General features: G+C 37.7%; 1 protein-coding gene across 3 annotated transcripts in view; it reads right to left on the bottom strand.

Moving 5' to 3' along the window:
• Pop1 (POP1 ribonuclease P/MRP subunit) overlaps positions 1-4,991 on the bottom strand; it is a 43,809-nt gene extending 38,818 nt beyond the window's left edge. Inside the window, exon 1 of one of the 3 annotated variants that reach the window (XM_083129424.1) lies at positions 4,547-4,694. The gene's annotated coding sequence lies outside the window, so the exon portion shown is untranslated. Of the gene's footprint in view, positions 1-3,748; positions 3,768-4,546; positions 4,695-4,741 lie in introns of those variants that run through there. The other 2 variants (XM_083129425.1, XM_083129423.1) reach the window with 2 other exon arrangements.
• Between the last annotated feature and the right edge of the window lie 1,962 nt (positions 4,992-6,953).

A 6,953-nucleotide genomic window follows, 5' to 3' on the forward strand; every position in this document is an offset into this window, starting at 1 on the left:
TAATCCTTCCTATTGGAAGAAAACTTTGCATGTATATTAATTTAGAATGTGATTCAAAATTATTATCAGGGTTTGCATAGCCTGTAGCTTCAAGCCAGAAATAGTAGTCCAGGCAATGTTAATTTGTCTCCAAATATTATCATTTAAGAAGCAACTTTTCTATCTCGGCAACAAATCTCTTGAAAATGCCTTAACTAAGTTGAATATCATGCACTGAAGGCTACAGATGCCAATAACTTGTTTTTGGTGAAATATACAAATTGTATGCATTTCCAAATACGAGGCCTATCCAGAAAGTAACTCACGTTTTGGAATAAAAAGAAGACAAGTGAAAGTAGACATTTTTTATTATATACATTTGAAGCGACACTCTTACACAACTTTTCGACATAGTCACCATACAAGTTTAGACACTTATCATAGCAATGAAGAAGCTTTTTAGTCCATTGTCATAAAAAGTTGGCACCTGTGACTTCAACCATTTCTGCACACCAGCCTGAAGGTCTGCGTCGTCATCAAAGCTCTGTGTTGCTAGCCAGGTCACCATGTGGGGAAACAAGTGGTAGTCACTTGGTGCGAGATCCAGGCTATATGGTGGATGGTCAAAAAACTCCCAATGAAATGCCTGTAAAAGTTCCTGCATCCGGTTGGCAGAGTGCGGGCGGGCGGTGTCATGAAACAGCAGGAGTTTTGCACTCAGTTTTCCTCAGCGTTTGTTCTGAATTCCTTTTCGTAACTTCTGTAATGTTTCACAATATTTGTCAGCGGTAATTGTTGCACCATGTTCCAAAGAGTCGACTAGCAGTACATCTTCCCTATCCCAAAACACAGTAGCAGTAAGTTTTCTTGCAGACATGGTTTGCAAACATTTTCTTGGCTTTTTTGGTGAACTGGTGTGTCCTCACTAAATGGACTGTTTTTTTTTTTTGTTTCACAATTAACGTGCTTAACCCAAGTCTCGTTCCCAGTAACAATATGATCAATAAAGGAATCGCAGTTTTTGTTATAGGCCTCAAGGAATTTCAAGGCGGCTACCATCCACCGAGTTTTGTGTTCCTCTGTCAAAATTTTCGGAACCCATCTTGCACAAAACTTATGGTAGCCTAACTTTTGGGTCACAACTTCATGCAATAAGCTTCGTGAAATTTGCGGTAACTCAAACGAGAGCTGTCTGTTATCATAAAACGGTGATTTTCACGACTCTTGTCATTGATTTTTGCAACCAGTTCATCTGTCACAATGCTCGGTCGCCCACTTCGGTCTTCATCGTGAACGCTTGTACGGCCATATTTAAACATGAGGCACCAATGCATCACTCCACTTTCACTCATCACATCTCTACCATAAACTTCACACAGTTGTCAATGAATGTCAATCGGTTTAGTGTCTTTCGCCAACAAAATTCATATGACCGATCTCACTTCACAACTGGTGGCATTTTCAATAAAAGCACTCATGTTAACAATGTCTTATGAACAGAGCAGAAGCGACACGAACTTCACACATCCACAGCTGGATACGCACTGAATGGGTGGAAGTCCCCGCACAAAATAGTGGCACTCACCCCACCAAAACGTTAATGACTTTCTGGATAGCTCTCGTATTTAACCCTTAAATCAATTAAAAAGAGTAATAATTTTCAGATTCATTCATTTTGTTATTTACATGGAGTAGAACCACTTCTAGTGGAATGCCCCAAGTACGAAAATTTTCTTCTCTTTCTCACTACTTTGAAGTACAATGTCAAAATCTGAAATGTTTAAATGTTTCAAGCACAGTATACCTAAATAAAACTTGCAGAGTTAACATTTCATGTACTATGGGCAGTTTCTTGGTTGAAATCCAGACAATAATTTTGAATCACCTAGTACAGTGTTAACAAAGTTAGTATAGTAATAAGGCCTGTTTTAAAACAAGTATATCTTATACATTTGTAAGTTGAATTGTATCTTCTGCAAATATAGTGTATAAAGAAACAAACTGACAGAGTACTACTTGAGGTGAGTGTACAAAGCTATGTGGACCCAGTGTCCATTACTATTTTTAGCTACTTAAATTTTACAACCTATGCACTTGCACAAGGTGCATTTGTATTTATGATGTTAAAGAGAGAATCCTTTGGTTTCAATCCTTATAATACAAAACGGATGGTGAACATCGAGATGGGACAATTTTGAGTCCATATTTTTAGCCTCTATTATGTACCTTATAATTAGTTTCACAAAAACAAAATTATAGTAGTATTACAGTTTAAATCTCCGAGAAACGTCTCAAATTCATTTAATTTTCTTATTTTTCACATTGGTACTTACATATTCTGCATTGCTGAGGATTCGTGAAGGTGGCATTTGGCTTTTTTCATGCAAATAATCTCAATTTTCGATATATCGAGTAATTCTTGTTTGTTCATTTTCACTTTCGTTACATGCAATATGGTGGAGAAATCTTGACCATCGTTGTCGATGATCAGTGGTTATGCAGTGTTGCAACCTTCTTCATGGAAAAATACCTACTTTCGTGTTACTGATTTTGTATTTTGGTAAAATTTTGGTATGCCCGAAATGTATTTCTTCAATTTTACAGGAGAAAGTACTTCCCGAACTGACTTTCCGTACACTTCTGAAAGGTCGTGGAAGTGTTTGTTTCCCATCGCTTAATTTATTTCGCCGGTAAATCATGTATTTTTGAAGATTAATGTCTCTCCAATGCACGAAAGCTGTTGCCTCTATGTCCTTCCACTACGTTAATCAAATGTTGCATGCTTTCGATGATGTAACCCTGGTCAGTGTTTCCAACCACACCATTGTTTTCCAAGAACATGACAATTTTGAAGATGACAATTTTAACTATGTTTGCCTAACCTAACCAAACCTTGCCTGGCATGGCTTGTGGGGCTACGTGCATGGTTTGTGAGGCTATCCGTGCATGGTTTGTGGGGGTTTTCGAACCTGAAAAAAATACAAGATCAGCAACACGAAAGTAGGTATTTTTCGATGAAGAAGGTTGCAACACTGCATAACCACTGATCATGGACAACTCTAGTCAAGTTTTATCCACCATACTGCATGTAACGAAAGCGAAAACGAACAAACAAGAATTACTCGATATGTCGAAAAGGTAATACTTTCATATAGATGTGACAGATTTCTTACTTTTTACAGGAGAAAGTACTAACGCACATTATTTTCTGTAGAATTGTGAAAGTTTGTGTGTGAACGTCAATGGCTTGCAAGGTATAAACATAATTTCAAATCCGGGCACGAAAGTTGGTATTTTTCGGTGAACAAGGTTGCAACACTGCAGAAATCGACAAAACACTCGCACAACGTGCGATGAACCAGTATGCTATTGCCATAATGTGTTACAGAATTGAAACAACTAATAATGTTCAGTAAGTACTCGTAAATGTAAGAAATAGACATTATTTTCGTTGGAAATTCATTATTTCACGGTAAATGTTTACTATCCTTCGGACACCTCTAACTTCTGAGTTTCGTCAATTTTTGACATTTGTACTTACCTATCTGCTTCGCGGATCATTTTTTAACGTGTATTCACGTTTTTTTGATCATTTTTTTTAAAAAAAAAAGTGTTTTTGTAACTGAAGAATGTACGTTTCCGCAAATGGTTTGTGGGGCTATGTGTCAATGGTTCGTGGGGCTATGCGAGAATGGTGTGGGGCTATGCATATTTTTTTCGAAACCAATTTTTAACTATTGTAACCTATTGTGACCTAACCTAACCTTACCGGAAATGGTTCGTGTGGCTATGCGTCAATGGTTGAATTTCCGCTATGAAACATTCCCACATCACACAAAACACCTTCCAGATGTTAGACAATACTACAGGAACTTATTACGGTAAGTAGAAGGTAAGAGTCTAGTTTACGTCCTTTTCCTAAGGAATACGTGTCATATACCGTTGGAAAGGTTATTTTATAAAGAATTCAACAAAGTAAATCCAAAGGCGAGGAAAAGTTTCCTGGAGGAGAAAATCGAGAAAAACCGATGTTGTCCGGATATGCGTGATTGAACGTACTGAAGACATTTTTCGATGATGAAGCATATATTTAGGGGTGAAATGAGTGCTAATGGAACCTAACCTAACAGGCCTAACCTAACCTCGTAGGCATACCTCGTTCCCGTGAATGGTTAGTGACAGAAAGTGTAAAAAGAAAAACTTACTTACTCTACGGATGCCGGAGCGCCAGCTGTCTGCTAGCACGGTTTTGTCAACGGGTAAGAAGGAGTGCGCAAGAAAGAGTAAACGGGTAAGAAGGAGTGGGCAAGAAGGACGTAAACTAGACTCTAGCCAAGTAGTATCTTCTGTAGAAATCAAGAAATCTGTCCGAAAGATAGTAAACTAGTACCAAACTTACTTTCCCTACAGATGCCGGAGCGCCGGTTGTCTGCACGGTTTTGTAAACGGGCAAGAAGGAGTGCGCAAGAAAGACGTAAACAGGCAAGAAGGACGTAAACTAGAGTCTAGCCGGGAATTTTTTCAGACAGCTCAAAATCAGAATTTTCGAGAGCTACGATCTACTTACAGTCTGTCACTATTCGAGCATTTAAGAAGATTGCCTGTTAATAGTTCCAAAGAACGGCTGTCCGTGAAATGGAATGGGTACTAAAAAATGCATCCAAGGCATCTAGTACAACAGAAGAAAATCTTCATTCAAGATCACTTAAAGTAAATTAGAAGCTCATGCCAATAAAATATTCGTTAAAATAATAATACTTACTAATCTTATTGTCAAGCAACACGACAAAAGACGACCACTAAAACACGAGGGAATAACGAATTATATATTTTATACAGCACGATCGCAACAATGTGTGTCTGAACCAGTTTGCAAATGCAATGCGAAAAAGTAGCAAGAAAACTATAATGTGCAAAATAAACGGCAGTCTGTCGGAGAAATATCTGTGGGTGTGCGGCCAGAAAATATTTTTGTTGGCGTGATGTTTGAAATTTCACAACACTATGGAGGGTTATTCATGAGTAAACAATAAATAATCGATCAGACAATTCGATTATAGATGGCTGGAAAAGAACTTCCGGTTTCGGCAATTTTCCAATGTAACCAAGTTATTTTCTTTTAAAAGATCGGATACAAAATGGATCACTTGAAATTATTGAGTGATATAGAGAGACAAAGGTACCTAAAAAGAAAGATTCGCAATTTCGCGGATCCTTTGGATGAAGATTTACATAGTATTTTCTTTGACTGTTCGATATAATAGAAAGAAGGATCGTACTTCTTCTGTTTTTTGTTTTTTTTTGTTTGGCCTTTTGCCTATTTTGACGAACTTCTGGCCAATTTATTATTATTTTCCGTACTCCTTGTAGTATTTTCATCACTCCTGCGAGATACGCCGCTGAGACTTATCTAAGGATGTATCCTGGTCATGGGTATAATTGTTATTACCTTTTTGCAATTGTTAGTTTGATTGATTGATTGATTTAGTTTATTTTACTTCGCGTTTTGTGCCTCTTGGCTAATTTGCGAAGATGGGGATGAGTGATGAAATGATGAAATTGATGAATGGACATTCACAAACAACCAAGCCCGACCGGGATTCGAACCCGGGACCCTTGGCGTCGCAGCGCGATGTGCTAACCGCTCGGCCACAGGGTCGGGCCAATTGTTAGTTGTTCTACGTAAAGTGCTCCCCTGTGCTTAGCACCACGCCATGAAGGCGTATAGGGGTGTGGGGGTAACGCCCCACACTTTCTTGATCTGGTCGTGAGTGGGGATGATGTGATCAGCATAACGCCCCTGACCGCCTTTACCCCCCAGTTACCCATGTTATTCGACGCTGGGCGGGCGCCGGGGCCGCTTCCAACGTTAGAAAAGTTTCCGGATTTGAACCGGCCGGGGATCGAACCCGGGAACTTAAGCATGGTACCGTTACCGGTTGTTTATGTGAGTTTTGAGTTGTTTTTTCATACGCATTCTGTTATCTTTGCTACGAATATGAACGTTCCTACTTTGTGTAATATTTTGGGGTTTTGTGAATAAACTAATGTTTGTAAATTTATAGGTGGTGTTATTTGTAATTCTTTTACTTTATCGAACATGATATTTCTGTGAATTCTATAAAATATGCACTCTAAGACTATGTGTTGTAGTGAACCTATTTTTTCCCTGCATTTGCATATGTTTGTGGGGTATTTGCCAATTTTATGGAAAAATTCTGATGGTCGAACATGGCCTGATCTCATTCTTGTTAATGCAGTAACGTGCACTGAGGAGTAGCTAGTCTAGCAGAGTTTAGTTTAGTTTAGTTTATTTGCGTCCAAGGACTACCGGTGTGTACAAATTACAGTACATGGTAATATAGGACATGTCAATACTTACATTACAATACATGTACATTAATAGATTTTACAAATACAAAATATATAGCCAAAAATTGTAAAAAATTGGGTCTTACTCTGCTATTATATCAAAATCACAAAAAAATATAACATGAGAAGATATACTAATTACCCACTTTCATTTGACATTTAATTTTACAAGAATAATATGTGATTATACTACATTATGTACATTTGTCTTATGTAAAAGTTGCTTCCATGTATTCAGCTATAGAATAAAAAACATGCTTCAGAAGCATTGATTTTATCTTGTGCTTGAATATCATCAATTTTGGTTCTTTCCTCACATCTTGTGGTAGTTTATTGTAGAGATCTATGGAAGAATTTAAGGGGCCTTTCTTACATAAGTTAAGGCGGCAGTGTTTTATGTGAAGTTTGTCTTTATTTCTTGTGTTTAGGCCATGTATTTCCTCATTTGTGGCAAAGTTGGAAATATTTTGCTTAACATAAATTAAGCATTCATAAATATATATGCAGGGGAGAGTTAACACATTAAGTTTACGGAAAAGAGTTCTACATGAATAAGTTTTCTTTACTCGAGCTATGATTCTTATAGCTCTTTTTTGAAGCAT

The sequence above is a fragment of the Lepisma saccharinum genome, chromosome 1 (genome assembly GCF_977018435.1).
Source record: "Lepisma saccharinum chromosome 1, izLepSacc3.1, whole genome shotgun sequence".
Lineage (NCBI taxonomy): Eukaryota > Metazoa > Arthropoda > Insecta > Zygentoma > Lepismatidae > Lepisma > Lepisma saccharinum.